Source organism: Amia ocellicauda, unplaced genomic scaffold (genome assembly GCF_036373705.1).
Source record: "Amia ocellicauda isolate fAmiCal2 unplaced genomic scaffold, fAmiCal2.hap1 HAP1_SCAFFOLD_82, whole genome shotgun sequence".
In the NCBI taxonomy this organism is placed as follows: Eukaryota; Metazoa; Chordata; class Actinopteri; order Amiiformes; family Amiidae; genus Amia; species Amia ocellicauda.
This window is the reverse complement of record NW_027103008.1, coordinates 46689-64415: the sequence shown is the minus strand read 5'-3', so window position 1 is coordinate 64415 and position 17727 is coordinate 46689. Positions and strand designations below refer to the sequence as shown.

Sequence of the window (17727 nt, the reverse complement as noted above, 5' to 3'; positions counted from 1 at the left end):
ATTGTCAGCTTCAGGGGTCTCTATGAATGGATTCTCACCCACCCTGCTAGTGCTGGGTTCCTCACCCTCCATAGGGTCATCTACGTCACTACATTCCACCCCTATGTTTTCAGTTTAATTTTCCCCAACCAAAACCTTCACTGTCGACTCAACTGGAACCAGGTCTACTTTTAGCTCTAGTTGTGGGATCAAGGCAACTTCTGGCTTACAGTTTTCAGTGTGCATTTCCAATTTACTATGTTTTCTATCTAGTTTTCCAAAATTAGGAAAATATCGTCCCAGTATCACATCATATGGCATGTTGGGTACCACACCGACTTCGTAATCTAGTTTCCCGGCCTCTGTCTGTATGTTTACAAGGGCTGTGGGATAGGGGCGTGTGTCACCATGTGTGCATGTGATACTGAGCTCCTGATGTCTATCCAGCTTGTTGGTCGCTACTAATTTTTCTGTGACCAGTGTAACCATACTGCCAGAGTCGAGTAGAGCAGCCACTTCTTTCTCATCGACTATCACTGTACACATGTGTTTTGGATTAGGTACTCCGCCTATGAAAACATCCGTCCCAACAGGGCAGGCATAAAATACCGGTTTCTCTTTCCCCATATCACACACATTACATTGCATTGGTTCCTCTCTACCTGGGCAGTGGGCCGCAATATGTCCTACTTTGTCACAATTGTAGCAGACAATTGGTTGTGATGGTGACCCCCTATAACCCTTAGTCTCGGCTTTAGGCCCCACCTTTGCCCCCCCCAGTCTTGCTCTTTTCTTCCAACCCAGCGCGTCATGTTTCCCAGAGTACTTTGGAACCATCTTACCCGGTCCGCTGGTTCGTCATGGCCTGGGGAACGAGTTTTTAACCTCCGGTACATGCTCTGCTGCTCCGGCTGTATAGAACCGCTCTACAATGGCCACCAAGGTGTCAGCGGACAGCACCTCATTCTGGCCAACCCAGCGTCGAACGTCCTTGGGCAAACAGCGTTGGTAGTTGTCAAGGACTATGGCCTCCACCACCTCGGCTGATGAATGGACCTCTGGCTGTAGCCATTTCCTGGCCAGATGGATCAGATCAAACATCTGCGTTCGGATTGGTTGTCCTGGTTGGTAGGCCCACTGCTGAAACCGATGTGCCCTCACTGCGGTGGTCACGCCCAATCGGGTCATTATCTCCGCTTTCAATTTATCATAGTCCTGGGCGTCCTTCAGCTCCAGATCAAAGTACGCTTTCTGTGCATCCCCTGCCAGATAAGGTGCCACAAGCCCTGCCCAGGAATCTTTTGGCCATCCCTCTCTCTGCTGTCCTCTCAAAGGTCATAAGGAAGGCCTCAACATCGTCCTGTTTTGTCATTTTCTGCAGAAAGTGATTGGTGCGGGGAGTGGAATGGGTTGCAGCCCCCTGTGGCCCAATCCTGGTTGCAAGTGCTTCAACACTCTCTTTCAGCTCTTTAGTCACCTTTTCCTGCTCTTCTCTAAACATTTTATTTGTATCATGCTGGACCTGCTGTGCTTCCTGATGCATCCGCATAGCATCCTGGTGAGCCACCTGCTGCACCCTGGTCGCTTCCTGTTGGGCTATTACAGCCTGTAGTTTTTTTTTTTTGGATAAAAAAATTCACTCAGCCAGTCTGGGTTTCATGAGGTGCTGCCCGCATTCTACACCAAATGTGACAAAACGCCTTGGCTGTACACATGTGCGGGTCTTCTCTGTGATCTTCTTAGGAGTAAAAACCAGTCATGACCCAGGGAGGAGGTTGCAAATACAGGGCTGTGCCTGTATGTTTACTTCAAACAAAACAAATCTGAAAACAAAACCTAACTCACACTGGAGTTGTAACTAATCTTACATAATCATTCTATTTTAAACAAAGTCTGGAATAAATAAGTCTTGGCTTTCTCCTTATGAGCTACCTCTGTTTTCCAGATAACTCACCCTATTGTCTCTCACTTCTCTCTCTCTCAGGCCCGCCTTATATACCTGGTGAATAATTGAGGAAGTAACACCAAGTGACCACATTAGGTGCTAGAATGGCTGCCTGAGGGTTTCTGGGGAGTGTAGTTGCCTAGGGTCGGTATTCTACCCTAGAGTACACACCTTGCAGCAGACCTGGCCTGACATATCTGCCATGTATGACCCTGCCCCTTGGTTTGTCACAATACATACATACATACATATACACGGAAAATAAATAATAGAATTATGAATCACAATAAGATGTAATGAAGTACAGAAAAAGAAAATGTAATAAAATGTGATCTTTAATACATACAAATAAAGAAAATAGGTATACCATTTCCAGATTCCTTTTTTGAAATACAATGACATGCATTACAAACGAGTATTTACATTATATTTACAGCCGGTGCTCGTGTGTCACTGTGTCCCTCAGGCTGTGGTTGGCGCTGACATATTGGGCAGAATGTGTCCCTTATTTTGGGCTAAAGCTTTCTGTGGAGGGGAACGTGGGTGAGTTTGTACCATTCTTGGGGGGCTCTGCCTTGTTGGGGCGGAGCTGTGATCCAGGTGAACAGCAGATCGGGCATAGGTGGGCATGTGGGCAGAGGAGTAGGAAGGCCGGTCAAGCAAATAAGCTTGCTAAGGTACGCAGCAGCAGCAAGCAGCCCCCCCATCCAGCCAGCCAGCCAGTCTGGCTGGCAGTGACTGAGTGGTTGACAGACGGCAAGCAACGGAATGTACGTGCTCTGTGATGTCATAGCAGTCAGCTGAGAGAGGCTCGTGATGTCATGGCTGAGCTGGCTGGCTGTCTGGCTGGCTGGCTCTGTGTGTGTGTGTGTGTGTGTGTGTGTGTGTGTGTGTGTGCGTGTGTCTGTCTGTCTGTCAATTCATTTCAATTCAATTCAAAGGTGCTTTATTGGCATGATCTATCACAATATTGCCAAAGCAGATACAAATGTTCTATCAATCAAGACAAAACATTGCAATACAAGATTCAGTGGAACAAATATAGTACACATTGAAATAAAATTAAGTAGGATATAAACCATATTTGTTGTTTGTATCAAAATTTGTGTCATGACATCAGAAAAATCACTGTTTTTATTTTGTTTTGCAAATGGAGTGCCACAGGCTGGTGTCTACACACTGTCTCGCAGGCTGTGGCAGGTGGATACATATTGCGCTGCTAAGAAGGCAGTGCGCTCCTCCTCTCCCAGCAGGACGGGGAGTTTGCAGCAATCGGGGATCATGCTGAACTCAGGGATATGCATTTTTAATATTTTAAAGTATGTCTCCCTGATTTTTGTGTATTTAGGGCAGGACAGCAGGAAATGCGCCTGTGTTTCGACCTCCCCTAGGTCACACTGGCTGCACAGCCGCTCTTCTCTGGCAACCCAGAATTTTCTGTAGCGGCCTTTTTCAATGGCGAGGCTGTGGTCACTGAGCCTGTATTTAGTTAGATTTTGTCTCTCTTTTATATTTTGGATTTTTAAGTATTCAGCCAATGTAATGTTTCTATTCAGGGCCTGGTAGCATTCCAATTTGTTTTGTAATTCTAATTCGTGTCTCTAATCTTTTGTGTATTTGCTTTTCAGGTACATGTCAATTTTCCCAATTGTTGTTGTTTTGGTCATTGTGTGTTCGGGCTCTGTGAGCCTCAGAGCCGTGGGGGCGTTTCTGTGTACGTGTAAGATGTTTTTATTAAATTCTAGGTGGAATATTTCCATGGGGCTTTTGTCCCAATTGTTGTTATTGAGGTTCATGAGGGGACCCCACACTTCGCTCCCATATAGCAGGATTGGTTGGATGATGGAGTTTAATATTTTAATCCAAATAGTTATTGGTATTGTTGTTTTCCCAAATTGTGTCTTTATGGCATAAAATGCCCGGCGTGCCTTGTCTTTTAATGCGTTTATAGCCAGGCTGAAGCTCCCTGACGCACTGATGGTCAGGCCAAGGTAGTTGTATCTGGTGCAGTGCTCTAATCCAGTGCTGCCCAGAGTGAAGCGGTACCTGTTTCCCTGAGATGGGGCTTTTTTCTGGAAAACCATAACTCTGGTCTTGTCCAGATTGACTGCCAGGGCCCATTTCTGACAGTACTGCTCTAGCAGCGCCAGGTTCTGCTGAAGCCCCTGCTCTGTGGGCGACAGCAGCACCAGGTCGTCTGCATAGAGCAGGAACTTGATCTCTGTGTCATGGAGAGTTAGGCTGCGGGCGTCAGACTGCTCCAACACTGTGGCCAACTCGATGATGTAGATGTTGAACAGTGTTGGACTCAGACTGCAGCCCTGTCTCACTCCCCGCCCCTGAGTGAAGAACTCTGTTCTTGAGTTGCCAATTTGAACTCCGCATTTGTTTTCAGAATACATTGATTTAATGATGTCATAAACTTTACCCCCTACACCACTCTGTAGAAGTTTATAAAATAATCCCTTGTGCCAGATTGAGTCAAATGCCTTTCTAAAGTCTACAAAACAGGCAAATATTTTTCCTTTATTGTTTTGGGTATATTTATTTATGAGGGTGTGTAGAGTGTAAATATGATCGGTTGTGCGGTGTTTTGGTAGGAAGCCAATCTGACTCTTATTCAGGACACTGTGCTTGGTAAGGAAGGCCAGTATCTGGGCGTTGATGATACTGCAGAACACCTTCCCCAGGTTACTGCTCACACAGCTGCCCCAGTAGTTATTGGGGTCTAATTTGTCTCCACTTTTAAAAATCGGGGTGATCAATCCTTGATTCCCGACCTCAGGGAAACACCCGGCTCTCAGCACCAGGTTAAAGAGTTTGAGCAGAGCCTCCTGCAGCTGCGGGCTGCTGTGCTTCAGCATCTCAGGGCTGATGCTGTCGGGGCCGCTGGCTTTCCTGGGTTTGAGGATTTTGAGTTGATGTTTTAGTTCCTGTATTGTAAATGGGTTATCTAAGGGATTTTGGTTATTCTTAATGATTTCTTCCAATTTATTTAGGTTTTTTAATATTTTAACCTGTTCTGGCTTTGGATTGTTTTCAACATTTTGGTAAAATTTTTCAAAGTGTGTTTTCCAGATTTCTCCATTTTGAATTGGTATTTCATTTTTTGTTTTTGGGGTATTTATTCTGCCCATATAGTGGTCTTTTTTCTTACTGAGGAGTTGCTTGTAGTGCCGCAGGGCCTGGCAGTAGCTGAGGCGAGCCTCCTGGTTGTCGGGCTCTCTGTGTTTAGTGTTGGAGAGATGTCTCAGGTGTTTCCTAGAAGTTTCACACTCCTGGTCACACCACTGTTCTTTTTTTCTTTTAGACGATTTCATATTTTGGTTTTTAATTGTTTTAATGTTTGATTTTAAAGCCAGTCTCTCAAATATTTCATTCAGTGTTTTGGTGGCTGAGTTTATTCCGTTTTGGTTTATTTGATAGTGTGAGGATTGATATCTGTCTAACATGTTTTCAATCTCATCACTATTCAGGGCTCTTGTGTAGTTCTCTGTGCTGGGCTCTGACCATCTCTAACTGGGTGGCAGGGAGACCAGTTTTGTGGGAAGTTTGGCTCTGACTTGTGGCTGCGCTGATCTTTTTAGGTAAAGTGTTATTTGGCTGTGGTCTGATAGTGGAGATTGTTGTCTGACTATAAACGCATTGTTGGCTTGTGGGTCCAGGTCAGTTATGGCGTAGTCCACCACACTGCTGCCCAGAGCCGAGCAGTATGTGAATCTCCCCAGAGAGTACCCCCTGGTCCTGCCATTGATGATATATAGACCCAGGCTTTTACATAGGCGCACTACCTGCTTCCTGCTCTTGTTTACCACGCTGTCGTGGCTGTGTCAGTGTGGAGGTGTGTGTGTGGCACAGCGGGGAGTCTCCGAACAGGTGTGTGTTCCCCTCTGTATTGATGTAGTCCATCTCTCTGCCAGTCCTGGCATTGAGATCGCCACACAGCAGTACAGAGCCCAGGGTCTGGAAGTGGCAGATTTCGTTTTGAAGCTCATGAAAGCCTTCCTCATTATAGTAGGGGGAGTCTGCGGGTGGCATATAAATTGCACATAGGTATATATCTGTGTTATTTTGTAGGGTGTCTTTTCTGATTTTCATCCACAGGTGTGTGTCTCCTCTCTGTACTGGGCATAGGGCTGCTCGGAGCTCCTCCCTGTACCACACGATAATCCCCCACGAGGCCCTGCCACACCTGACTTTGGGTTTTTTATAGGAGGGCACAATCAGCTCCCTGTATCCATTGTATCCATCCAGTGTATAGACATATCTGCACAGCACCAAGTCTCTACAAGAATGAAAACATCTGAACTATTTACAGTGTTGATCAGTTCAGGGCCTGTGCTCTTCATTCCAAAAGTTGAGGAGTGTAAACCCTGCATATTCCAACTGCTTATTTTAAAGGACATGTTAATATATTTTATTATACTTGTCTCTTCTACATAAGAAAGTTTAATTTGTGGTCTACAACTGATATTATATTACTATTAATAATTATATATGGATATACATAATAATCACTCAAAGATTTTATCTTTGCATCAAAATATCAGAATAATTAAATCACATTTTTTCTTACTCTCCATCTCCACAACCATATATATGTGTGTTGAGGCTCAGTTAACTCAGCAGTGTGGTACAGATGACACTGAGGAGTTGCCTTATCTGGGCCAGCTGGGCAGCATCGGGCTTCCAGGCTCTGGAAGCCGCTGCTGCGTGGCTGTGTGGCTGTGCTGGTCCCCGGCTGTCCGCTCTGCTGTGCTGGATGGGCCCTCTGGGGATGGGGGGGTGGGGAATGGGGCCGTGGGGTCTCAGGGGCTGGGGCTGGGGTGGAGCCGGTGGCTGGGGATGTGGCCGGGGGCTGGGGGGTTTGCTCCTGGTCTCGAGGTGGGGGTGTGTGGGGTTTCGGCCCAGGGTTGTGTCCTTGAGGACCTTTGAGATGATCCTCACACCCGTCTTGTTGAGGTGGACGTGGTCATACAGGTGATGTGGCTGGATGTCTCAGTGGTGTGCCAGGTGGACGTTGGGGAGGAGGGCACATCTTCGGGACACTTCTGCGTTGATGGCCTGGATGATGTGCAGGGGCACGTCTGTGCGGGGCAGCAGTGTGGAGATGGAAATTTTGGCAGTTGGGAATTCCTCTGTGGCTTTCGTTGCTACCTGTCTCAGGGCTGAGGCCACATCGCCCCTGCGGGCACTCAGGTCGTTAGTGCCGGTGTGGATGAGGATGTGTTTGACTTGGCAAAGCCTCCTCTTGGAGAGCAGCTCCAGGGCTCTCTGTGCTGTGGAGCACCAAAGCTTTTTCACTTTTCGGCCAGGGAAGAGTCGCCTCTCAACCAGGAACTTCCCATTGGATTCGCTCAGAATGACCACCTCTGCGTTGACCTGCTACTCCGGGTTTGCGTCGGGAGTGGTGGGGGCAGCGGGTGTGTTTTGGGGGAGTGGCGTTTCAGGGGGTTGTGTATTAGTGGCAGGTCTGGTGATAGTGGGTGTGTCAGGAGTGGTGGGGAGTGTGGGTGGATCAGTGGGTGCGTCAGGGGTTGGAGGTGTTGTGGGGTCAGTGCAGTGCAGTCTCTGTGCTCCAGTGATGTGTAGCTCCTCTCTTAGCTCCTCCAGCTGGCTCTGCAGGCTCCTTAGCTGGCTGTGCTGGGGTGTCCTGGTCAGCTCCTCCCTCGCTCTGCGCAGCTCCGTCCTCAGGGTTTGGCTCTGCTCCTCCAGGTCTCTCACTGCTGCTCTCAGCTCATGGATCTCAGCCTTGTGCTGCATCTTTAGTCTGTGCATCTCATCCCGGAGCTGATCGCACAAGGAGGTCTGGGCCAGGGTGCTCAAGGTCTGCTCCCTGAACTCCGCAAACTCCAGCTCCAGCACTGATAGGCATTCCTTTAGTGTTTTAATGTTGCTGGAGAGTTTTGGGGAGACAGGGGGGCAGTCTGTGGGAGATGGGGCACTGTCTGGCTCCGTGTGGCTGGGGGCAGACTGCAGGGTGGCCGGCTCTGGCTCTTGTTTCTCTACCTCAGTCTGCTGCTTTGAGGTGTGGAAGCCGAGAGCTAATTGGTCCAGGCTGCTCTCGCTGCCCTGCACCATGATGGTCCCGTTGTGGTATACATTAAAAGTGAGCATCACACTGTCTGTGTCTTTCTCTACCAGCACTGAGATCTGCCTGCCTCTGCTAATGCCCCTCTTGTTGTTATTGGGGTATGTCTGGCACAGGGTTTTGTGAAAGGCGGTGTAGAACAGTAGATTGTTCTTGACCCTGTTTTCTCCTTTACCGGTGTAGTCTAGGATGAGGGTCTCAGGAGATGCTCTCATCACAGCTTGTTTGTAGTCCTTCTTAGCCTGTGCAGAGCGAATGTCTTCAGGGTATCGGATTTCAAAAGGCAGCTCTGCAGTCAGACTGCTGTTTGATAGATTTCTATCAGTCTCAGTGGCAGTTGGGCTCTCTCCTACTGTCACTCTATTCAAATCGGAGCTCTGCATTTTCATTGGCTGAGTCAACTACTGAGAATGCTTATTTATTTTATTAATACATATTTTTTTGTGTAATTATTTGTCTCTTACCTCCAATTCTTGTCTTCAGCTTTTCTTTTCTGACTTTTCTTCCTGAACTGTCTCTCTGCTTTCTTCTTTTTGTGTTTCTCTTAAAATTATTATTTTTTGAATACTTTTTCTTCTGAATTTCTATTCCATGTCTTCTGTGTATGTTTATAGTGCTATATATTCATTTGTAAATGACAAATTAAATCCGCTTATGTATAAAAACAAATGTTTTTTAGGAGCTCATTTTCCTCCCTCTCTCTCTCTCTCTCTCTCTCTCTCTCTCAATTAATTTCATTTGTATTGTCAAAGCAATTGGACATACATACACATACATACATATACACTCACCTAAAGGATTATTAGGAACACCTGTTCAATTTCTCATTAATGCAATTATCTAATCAACCAATCACATGGCAGTTGCTTCAATGCATTTAGGGGTGTGGTCCTGGTCAAGACAATCTCCTGAACTCCAAACTGAATGTCTGAATGGGAATGAAAGGTGATTTAAGCAATTTTGAGCGTGGCATGGTTGTTGGTGCCAGACGGGCCGGTCTGAGTATTTCACAATCTGCTCAGTTACTGGGATTTTCACGCACAACCATTTCTAGGGTTTACAAAGAATGGTGTGAAAAGGGAAAAACATCCAGTATGCGGCAGTCCTGTGGGCGAAAATGCCTTGTTGATGCTAGAGCTCAGAGGAGAATGGGCCGACTCGATTCAAGCTGATAGAAGAGCAACTTTGACTGAAATAACCACTCGCTACAACCGAGGTATGCAGCAAAGCATTTGTGATGCCACAACACGTACAACCTTGAGGCGGATGGGCTACAACAGCAGAAGACCCCACTGGGTACCACTCATCTCCACTACAAATAGGAAAAAGAGGTGAGACATTCAGATGGTAGAGTCAGAATTTGGCGTAAACAGAATGAGAACATGGATCCATCAAGTCTTGTTACCACTGTGCAGGCTGGTGGTGGTGGTGTAATGGTGTGGGGGATGTCTTCTTGGCACACTTTAGGCCCCTTAGTGCCAATTGGGCATCGTTTAAATGCTACGGCCTACCTGAGCATTGTTTCTGACCACGTCCATCCCTTTTTGACCACCATGTACCCATCCTCTGATGGCTACTTCCAGCAGGATAATGCACCATGTCACAAAGGTGGAATCATTTCAAATTGGTTTCTTGAACATGAAAATGAGTTCACTGTACTAAACTGGCCCCCACCGTCACCAGATCTCAACCCAATAGAGCATCTTTGGGATGTGGTGGAACGGGAGCTTCGTGCCCTGGATGTGCATCCCACAAATCTCCATCAACTGCAAGATGCTATCCTATCAATATGGGCCAACATTTCTAAAGAATGCTTTCAGCACCTTGTTGAATCAATGCCACGTAGAATTAAAGCAGTTCTGAAGGCGAAAGGGGGTAAAACACAGTATTAGTATGGTGTTCCTAATAATCCTTTAGGTGAGTTCATCGTAGCTCTTAATACTCTCTATCTGTCTGGAGGAGATTTAATTGAAGTATTGTACACGCACCCAGCTACTGTCAACACCCTTTCCTGCACTGATATTTTTTCCTCCATTATTCTATATATTTTTTTTTTTTTTTGCTGGAAATTCCGTCAATACCCGCCAGCCTTTAAGAGACATCATGCAGCCAGACATCTCGGCTTGCGGCCACACCGTCCTGAATGCGCCCGATCTCGTCAGATCTCGGAAGCTAAACGGGGCAGGGCCTGGTCAGTACTTGGATGGGAGACCTCCTAGAAATACCAGGTGCTACAAGCTTTTTACGTCTCCTGGGTAACTTCATCGTAGCTCTTAATACTCTCTTTCTGTCTCCAGGAGATATAATTGAAGAATTGTACACGTACCCGGCTACTTTCAACACCCTTTGCTGCATGATATTTTTCCATCCATTTTTCTTTTTTTTTTTTTTTTTTTTTGCTGGAAGTTCCGTCAATACCCGCCAACCTTTAAGAGACATCATGCAGCCAGGCCTCTTGGCTTGCGGCCACACCGTCCTGAATGCGCCCGATCTCGTCAGATCTCGGAAGCTAAACGGGGCAGGGCCTGGTCAGTAGTTGGATGGGAGACCTCCTAGTAATACCAGGTGCTGCAAGCCTTTTACGTCTCCTGGGTAACTTCATCGTAGCTCTTAATACTCTCTTTCTGTCTGGAGGAGATATAATTGAAGAATTGTACACGTACTAGGCTACTTTCAACACCCTTTGCTGCACTGATATTTTTCCCTCCATTTTTCTTTTTATTTTATTTTTTTGCTGGAAGTTCCGTCAATATCCGCCAGCCTTTAAGAGACATCATGCAGCCAGGCCTCTTGGCTTGTAGTCACACCGTCCTGAACGCGCCCGATCATATCAGATCTCGGAAGCTAAACGGGGCAGGGCCTGGTCAGTACTTGGATGGGAGACCTCCTAGAAATACCAGTTGCTGCAAGCTTTATACGTCTCCAGGGTAATTTCATCGTAGCTCTTAATACTCTCTTTCTGTCTCCAGGAGATATAATTGAAGAATTGTACACGTACCCGGCTACTTTCAACACCCTTTGCTGCACTGGTATATTTCCCTCTATTTTTTTTTTTTTTTTTGCTGGCATTTCCGTCAATACCCGCCAGCCTTTAAGAGACATCATGCAGCCAGGCATCTTGGCTTGCGGCCACACCATCCTGAACGCGGCCGATCTCGTCAGATCTCGGAAGCTAAACGGGGCAGGACCTGGTCAGTACATGAAAGTGAGACCTCCTGGAATTACCTAGTGCTGCAAGCTTTTACGTCTCCTGGGTAACTTTATCGTAGCTCTTAATACTCTCTTTCTGTCTGGAGAAGATATAATTGAAGAATTGTACACGTACCCGTCTACTTTCAACACCCTTTGCTGCACTGGTATTTTTCCCTCTATTTTTCTTTTTTTGTTTTGCTGGCAGTTCCGTCAATACCCGCCAGCCTTTAAGAGACATCATGCAGCCAGGCATCTCGGCTTGCGGCCACACCATCCTGAACGCGCCCGATCTCGTCAGATCTCGGAAGCTAAACGGGGCAGGACCTGGTCAGTACATGAATGTGAGACCTCCTGGAAATACCTTGTGCTGCAAGCTTTTACGTCTCCTGGGTAACTTTATCGTAGCTCTTAATACTCTCTATCTGTCTGGAGGAGATTTAATTGAAGTATTGTACACGCACCCAGCTACTGTCAACACCCTTTGCTGCACTGATATTTTTCCATCCATTTTTTTTTTTTTTTTTTTGCTGGAAGTTCCGTCAATACCCGCCAACCTTTAAGAGACATCATGCAGCCAGGCCTTTCGGCTTGTGGCCACACCGTCCTGAATGCGCCCGATCTCGTCAGATCTCGGAAGCTAAACGGGGCAGGGCCTGGTCAGTACTTGGATGGGAGACCTCCTAGAAATACCTGGTGCTGCCAGCTTTTTACGTCTCCTGGGAAACTTCATCGTAGCTCTTAATACTCTCTTTCTGTCTCCAGGAGATATAATTGAAGAATTGTACATGTACCCGGCTACTTTCAACACCCTGTCCTGCACTGATATTTTTCCCTCCATTTTTCTATTTATTTATTTTTTATTTTTTGCTGGAAGTTCCGTCAATACCCGCCAGCCTTTAAGAGACATCATGCAGCCCGGCCTCTTGGCTTGCGGCCACACCGTCCTGAACACGTCCGATCTCATCAGATCTCGGAAGCTAAACGGGGCAGGGCCTCGTCAGTACTTGGATGGGAGACCTCCTGGAAATACCTGGTGCTGCAAGCCTTTTACGTCTCCTGGGAAACTTCATCGTAGCTCTTAATACTCTCTATCTGTCTGGAGGAGATATAATTGAAGTATTGTACACGTACCCGGCTACTTTCAACAGCCTTTGCTGCACTGATATTTTTCCCTCCATTTTCCTTTTTTTTTTTTTTTTTTTTTTGCTGGAAGTTCCGTCAATACCGGCCAACCTTTAAGAGACATCATGCAGCCAGGCCTTTCGGCTTGTGGCCACACCGTCCTGAATGCGCCCGATCTCGTCAGATCTCGGAAGCTAAATGGGGCAGGACCTGGTCAGTACTTAAATGTGAGACCTCCTGGAAATACCAGGTGCTGCCAGCTTTTTACGTCTCCTGGGAAACTTCATCGTAGCTCTTAATACTCTCTTTCTGTCTCCAGGAGATATAATTGAAGAATTGTACACGTACCCGGCTACTTTCAACACCCTTTTCTGCACTGATATTTTTCCCTCCATTTTTCTTTTTTCTTCATTATTTTGCTGGAAGTTCCGTCAATATCCTCCAGCCTTTAAGAGACATCATGCAGCCAGGCCTCTTGGCATGCGGACACATTGTCCTGAATGCGCCCGATCTCATCAGATCTCGGAAGCTAAACGGGGCAGGGCCTGGTCAGTACTTGAATGTGAGAACTCGTGGAAATACCTGGTGCTGCAAGCTTTTTACGTCTCCTGGGTAACTTTATCATAGCTCTTCATTCTCTTTTTCTGTCTGGAGGAGATATAATTGAAGCATTGTACACGTACCCGGCTACTTTCAACACCCTTTGCAGCAGTGGTATTTTTCCCTCCATTTTTCTTTTTTCTTTTTTATTTTGCTGGAAGTTCCGTCAATACCCTCCAGCCTTTAAGAGACATCATGCAGCCAGGCCTCTTGGCATGCGGACACATTGTCCTGAACGCGCCCGAACTCATCAGATCTCGGAAGCTAAACGGGGCAGGACCTGGTCAGTACTTGAATGTGAGACCTCCTAGAAAAACCTGGTGCTGCAAGCTTTTTACTTCTCCTGGGTAACTTTATCGTAGCTCTTAATACTCTCTTTCAGTCTGGAGGAGATATAATTGAAGAATTGTACACGTACCCGGCTACTTTCAACACCCTTTCCTGCACTGATATTTTTCCCTCCATTTTTCTATTTTTTTTTTTTTTTTTAATGCTGGAAATTCCGTCAATACCCGCCAGCCTTTAAGAGACATCATGCAGCCAGGCGTCTCGGCTTGTGGCCACACCGTCCTGAACGCGCCCGATCTCGTCAGATCTCGGAAACTAAAAGGGGCAGGACCTGGTCAGTACTTGGATGGGAGACCTCCTGGAAGTACCAGGTGCTGCAAGCTTTTTACGTCACCTGGGGAACTTCGTCGTAGCTTTTAATACTCTCTTTCTGTCTGGAGGAGATTTAATTGAAGAATTGTACACGTACCCGGCTACTTTCAACACCCTTTACTGCACAGATATTTTTCCCTCCATTTTTCTTTTTTCTTTTTTTTTTTTGCTGGAAGTTCCGTCAATACCCTCCAGCCTTTACGAGACATCATGCAGCCAGGCTGCTTGGCTTGCGGCCACACCGTCCTGAACGCGGTCGATCTCATCAGATCTCGGAAGCTAAACGGTGCAGGGCCTCGTCAGTACTTGGATGGGTGACCTCCTGGAAATACCAGGTGCTGCAAGCTTTTTCGTCTCCTGGGTAACTTCATCGTAGCTCTTAATACTCTATTTCTGTCTGGAGGAGATATAATTGAAGAATTGTACACGTACCCGGCTACTTTCAACACCCTTTGCTGCACTGATATTTTTCCCGCCATTTTTATTTTTATTTTTTATTTTTTCTGGAAGTTCCATCAATATCCGCCAGCCTTTAAGAGACATCATGCAACCAGGCATCTCGGCTTGCGGACACACAGACCTGAACGCGCCCGATCTCGTCAGATCTCGGAAACGAAACGGGGCAGGACCTGGTCAGTACTTGGATGGGAGATCTCCTGGAAATACCAGGTGCTGCCAGCTTTTTACGTCTGCTGGGTAACTTTATCGTAGCTCTTGATACTCTCTTTCAGTCTGGAGGAGATATAATTGAAGTATTGTACACGTACCCGGTTACTTTCAACACCCTTTGCTGCACTGATATTTTTCCCTCCATTTTTCTTTTTTCTTCATTATTTTGCTGGAAGTTCCGTCAATATCCGCCAGCCTTTAAGAGACATCATGCAGCCAGGCCTCTTGGCATGCGGACACATTGTCCTGAATGCGCCCGATCTCATCAGATCTCGGAAGCTAAACGGGGCAGGGCCTGGTCAGTACTTGAATGTGAGAACTCGTGGAAATACCTGGTGCTGCAAGCTTTTTACGTCTCCTGGGTAACTTTATCATAGCTCTTCATTCTCTTTTTCTGTCTGGAGGAGATATAATTGAAGAATTGTACACGTACCCGGCTACTTTCAACACCCTTTGCTGCAGTGGTATTTTTCCCTCCATTTTTCTTTTTTCTTTTTTAATTTTGCTGGAAGTTCCGTCAATACCCTCCAGCCTTTAAGAGACATCATGCAGCCAGGCCTCTTGGCATGCGGACACATTGTCCTGAACGCGCCCGAACTCATCAGATCTCGGAAGCTAAACGGGGCAGGACCTGGTCAGTACTTGAATGTGAGACCTCCTAGAAAAACCTGGTGCTGCAAGCTTTTACGTCTCCTGGGTAACTTCATCGTAGCTCTTTATACTCTCTTTCTGTCTGGAGGAGATATAATTGAAGTATTGTACACGTACCCGGCTACTTTTAACACCCTTTGCTGCACTGATATTTTTCCCTCCATTTTTCTTTTTTCATTTTTTTTTGCTGGAAGTTCTGTCAATACCCTCCAGCCATTTAGAGACATCATGCAGCCAGGCCTCTTGGCTTGCGGCCACACCGTCCTGAACGCGCCCGAACTCGTCAGACCTTGGAAACTAAACGGGCCAGGGCCTGGTTAGTACTTGAATGTGGGACCTCCTGGAAATACCTGGTTCTGCAAGCTTTTTACGTATCCTGTGTAACTTTATCGTAGCTCTTAATACTCTCTTTCTGTCTGGAGGAGATATAATTGAAGTATTGTACACGTACCTGGCTACTTTCAACATCCTTTGCTGCACTGATATTTTTCCCTCCGTTTTTCTTTTTTTTTTTTTTTGCTGGAAGTTCCGTCAATACCCGCCAACCATTAAGAGACATCATGCAGCCAGGCCTCTCGGCTTGTGTCCACACCGTCCTGAACGCGCTCGATCTCGTCAGATCGCGTAAGCTGAACGGGGCAGGTCCTGGTCAGTACTTGGATGGGTGACCTCCTGGAAATACCAGGTGCTGCAAGCTTTATACGTCTCTTGGGTAACTTCATCGTAGCTCGTAATACTCTCTTTCAGTCTGGAGGAGATATAATTGAAGAATTGTACACGTACCCGGCTACTTTCAACACCCTTTGCTGCACTGATATTTTTCCCTCCATTTTTCTTTTTTCTTTTTTTTTTTGCCGGAAGTTCCGTCAATACCCTCCAGCCTTTAAGAGACATCATGCAGCCAGCTCTCTAGGCTTGCGGCCACACTGACCTGAACGTGCCCGATCTTGTCAGATCTTGGAAGCTAAACGGGGCAGGGCCTGGTCAATACTTGGATGGGAGACCTCCTGGAAATACCTGGTGCTGCAAGCTTTTTAGTCTCCTGAGTAACTTCATTGTAGCTCTTAATACTCTCTTTCTGTCTGGAGGTGTTATAATTGAGGATTTGTCCACGTACCCGGCTACTTTCAACACCATTTGCTCCACTGGTATTTTTCCCTCCATTTTTCTTTTTTTTGCTGGAAGTTCCGTCAATACCCGCCAGCCTTTAAGAGACATCATGCAGCCAGGCTTTTTGGCTTGCGGCCACACCGTCCTGGACGCACCCCGTCTCGTCAGATCTCGGAAGCTAAACGGGGCATGGCCTGGTCAGTACTTGGATGGGAGATCTCCTAGAAATACCAGGTGCTGCAAGCTTTTTACGTCTCCTGGGTAACTTCATCGTAGCTCTTAATACTCTCTTTCTGTCTGGAGGAGATATAATTGAAGAATTGTACACGTTCCCGGCTACTTTCAACACCCTTTCCTGCACTGTTATTTTTCCCTCCATTTTTTTATTTTTTTATTTTTTATTTTTTGCTGGAAATTCCGTCAATACCAGCCAGCCTTTAAGAGACATCATGCAGCCAGGCATCTCGGCTTGCGGCCACACCGTCCTGAACGTGCCCGATCTCGTCAGACCTTGGAAACTAAACGGGCCAGGGCCTGGTTAGTACTTGGATGGGTGACCTCCAGGAAATACCAGGTGATGCAAGCTTTTTACGTCTCCTGGGTAACTTCATCGTAGCTCTTAATACTCTTTATCTGTCTGGAGGAGATATAATTGAAGTATTGTACACTTTGTCTTAGGGACAGTCTGGCTAGCAGTGACTGAGTGGTTGACAGACGACAAGCAACGGAATGTACGTGCTCTGTGATGTCATAGCAGTCAGCTGAGAGAGGCTCGTGATGTCATCGCTGAGCTGTCTGTCTGTCTGTCTGTCTGTCTCTCTCTCTCTCTTTCTCTCTCTCTCTCTCTCTCTCTCTTCCTCTCAATTCAATTCATTTGTATTGTCAAAGCAATTGGACATACATACATACATATATATATATATATATATATATATATATATACATACATACATACATCCATACATGCTAGAAAGTCATTATAATGTTATCTTAAAGGCTAACTAAGCAGAACATATATCATTATAGAACAGAGTTCATAGGTCAACACATGGTTTTAGGGAACAGGCACGTAGGTCATACCGTTTGACAATGTCTCCAAGGTTCTCATCGTAAATAACAAACAGAAATCCAACTATCTTCTGGGCTGACCTTCTAGCTTGACCGTATCTTTCTTAAGTATACAAGAGAGAAAAACAGGTGTAAGAAAATAATTTCTAATTTTCCTTCTACACATATATACATACATACATACATATGTAGCGTTATGTTGGGTGTATTTGGATAAGAGCATTTGGGCTCTGAGCTGAAGCACTGATCTAAAGAAGACCTCTCCCCCCCCAAAGTTATCAGATTTCCTTAGCTCATCAGCTTGGAACTGGTTTGCATCAAAGTGACAGTTTTGGGGAGGATGGCACCGAGAAGAGGCCAAATAGTTTGGAATTCTGCTATGAGATGTCTGGAGAAAGGGGCCTGTAGGTGATAAAAACTCTTTGAAGTGGATGAGAGACGAAATCCCGACATAGAGCTACGAACCCAGGCCAACCGGCATTTCCAAAAGATGGCATGGATTGACATCAGTCATAAATAAAGCCTCCCTCCAATAGGACACTAGGGGCTGAAACCGAAATCCAATCTCAAGAACTCAGGGACCAATCACCTACTGATCTGACAGACTATAAGGAACAGCGGACAGTCTTTCTCTCTCTCT

General features: G+C 46.2%; 3 non-coding genes and 17 pseudogenes across 3 annotated transcripts; all 20 read left to right on the top strand.

Annotated features, from left to right (window-relative positions):
• The first annotated feature begins 10136 nt into the window (after positions 1 to 10136).
• On the top strand, positions 10137 to 10255 carry LOC136744098 (5S ribosomal RNA). The gene has a single exon (XR_010815900.1). It is a non-coding gene; the product is annotated as a 5S ribosomal RNA (ribosomal RNA).
• Positions 10256 to 10473: 218 nt separating this feature from the next.
• LOC136744106 (5S ribosomal RNA) lies at positions 10474 to 10592 on the top strand. The gene has a single exon (XR_010815908.1). It is a non-coding gene; the product is annotated as a 5S ribosomal RNA (ribosomal RNA).
• A 216-nt stretch (positions 10593 to 10808) lies between these two features.
• On the top strand, positions 10809 to 10927 carry LOC136743917 (uncharacterized; annotated as a pseudogene).
• A 209-nt stretch (positions 10928 to 11136) lies between these two features.
• On the top strand, positions 11137 to 11255 carry LOC136744070 (uncharacterized; annotated as a pseudogene).
• Positions 11256 to 11464: 209 nt separating this feature from the next.
• LOC136743957 (uncharacterized) lies at positions 11465 to 11583 on the top strand (annotated as a pseudogene).
• Positions 11584 to 11793: 210 nt separating this feature from the next.
• LOC136744104 (5S ribosomal RNA) lies at positions 11794 to 11912 on the top strand. Its single transcript, XR_010815906.1, has one exon. It is a non-coding gene; the product is annotated as a 5S ribosomal RNA (ribosomal RNA).
• Positions 11913 to 12133: 221 nt separating this feature from the next.
• On the top strand, positions 12134 to 12252 carry LOC136743845 (uncharacterized; annotated as a pseudogene).
• Positions 12253 to 12472: 220 nt separating this feature from the next.
• Positions 12473 to 12591, top strand: LOC136743949 (uncharacterized; annotated as a pseudogene).
• Positions 12592 to 12807: 216 nt separating this feature from the next.
• Positions 12808 to 12926, top strand: LOC136743936 (uncharacterized; annotated as a pseudogene).
• Positions 12927 to 13142: 216 nt separating this feature from the next.
• LOC136744047 (uncharacterized) lies at positions 13143 to 13261 on the top strand (annotated as a pseudogene).
• A 220-nt stretch (positions 13262 to 13481) lies between these two features.
• LOC136743909 (uncharacterized) lies at positions 13482 to 13600 on the top strand (annotated as a pseudogene).
• Positions 13601 to 13817: 217 nt separating this feature from the next.
• Positions 13818 to 13936, top strand: LOC136743926 (uncharacterized; annotated as a pseudogene).
• Positions 13937 to 14151: 215 nt separating this feature from the next.
• Positions 14152 to 14270, top strand: LOC136744041 (uncharacterized; annotated as a pseudogene).
• Positions 14271 to 14486: 216 nt separating this feature from the next.
• On the top strand, positions 14487 to 14605 carry LOC136743935 (uncharacterized; annotated as a pseudogene).
• A 217-nt stretch (positions 14606 to 14822) lies between these two features.
• LOC136744046 (uncharacterized) lies at positions 14823 to 14941 on the top strand (annotated as a pseudogene).
• A 214-nt stretch (positions 14942 to 15155) lies between these two features.
• On the top strand, positions 15156 to 15274 carry LOC136744017 (uncharacterized; annotated as a pseudogene).
• Positions 15275 to 15487: 213 nt separating this feature from the next.
• LOC136744003 (uncharacterized) lies at positions 15488 to 15606 on the top strand (annotated as a pseudogene).
• Positions 15607 to 15822: 216 nt separating this feature from the next.
• LOC136743952 (uncharacterized) lies at positions 15823 to 15941 on the top strand (annotated as a pseudogene).
• A 205-nt stretch (positions 15942 to 16146) lies between these two features.
• Positions 16147 to 16265, top strand: LOC136743968 (uncharacterized; annotated as a pseudogene).
• Positions 16266 to 16486: 221 nt separating this feature from the next.
• LOC136743889 (uncharacterized) lies at positions 16487 to 16605 on the top strand (annotated as a pseudogene).
• Positions 16606 to 17727: the final 1122 nt, after the last annotated feature.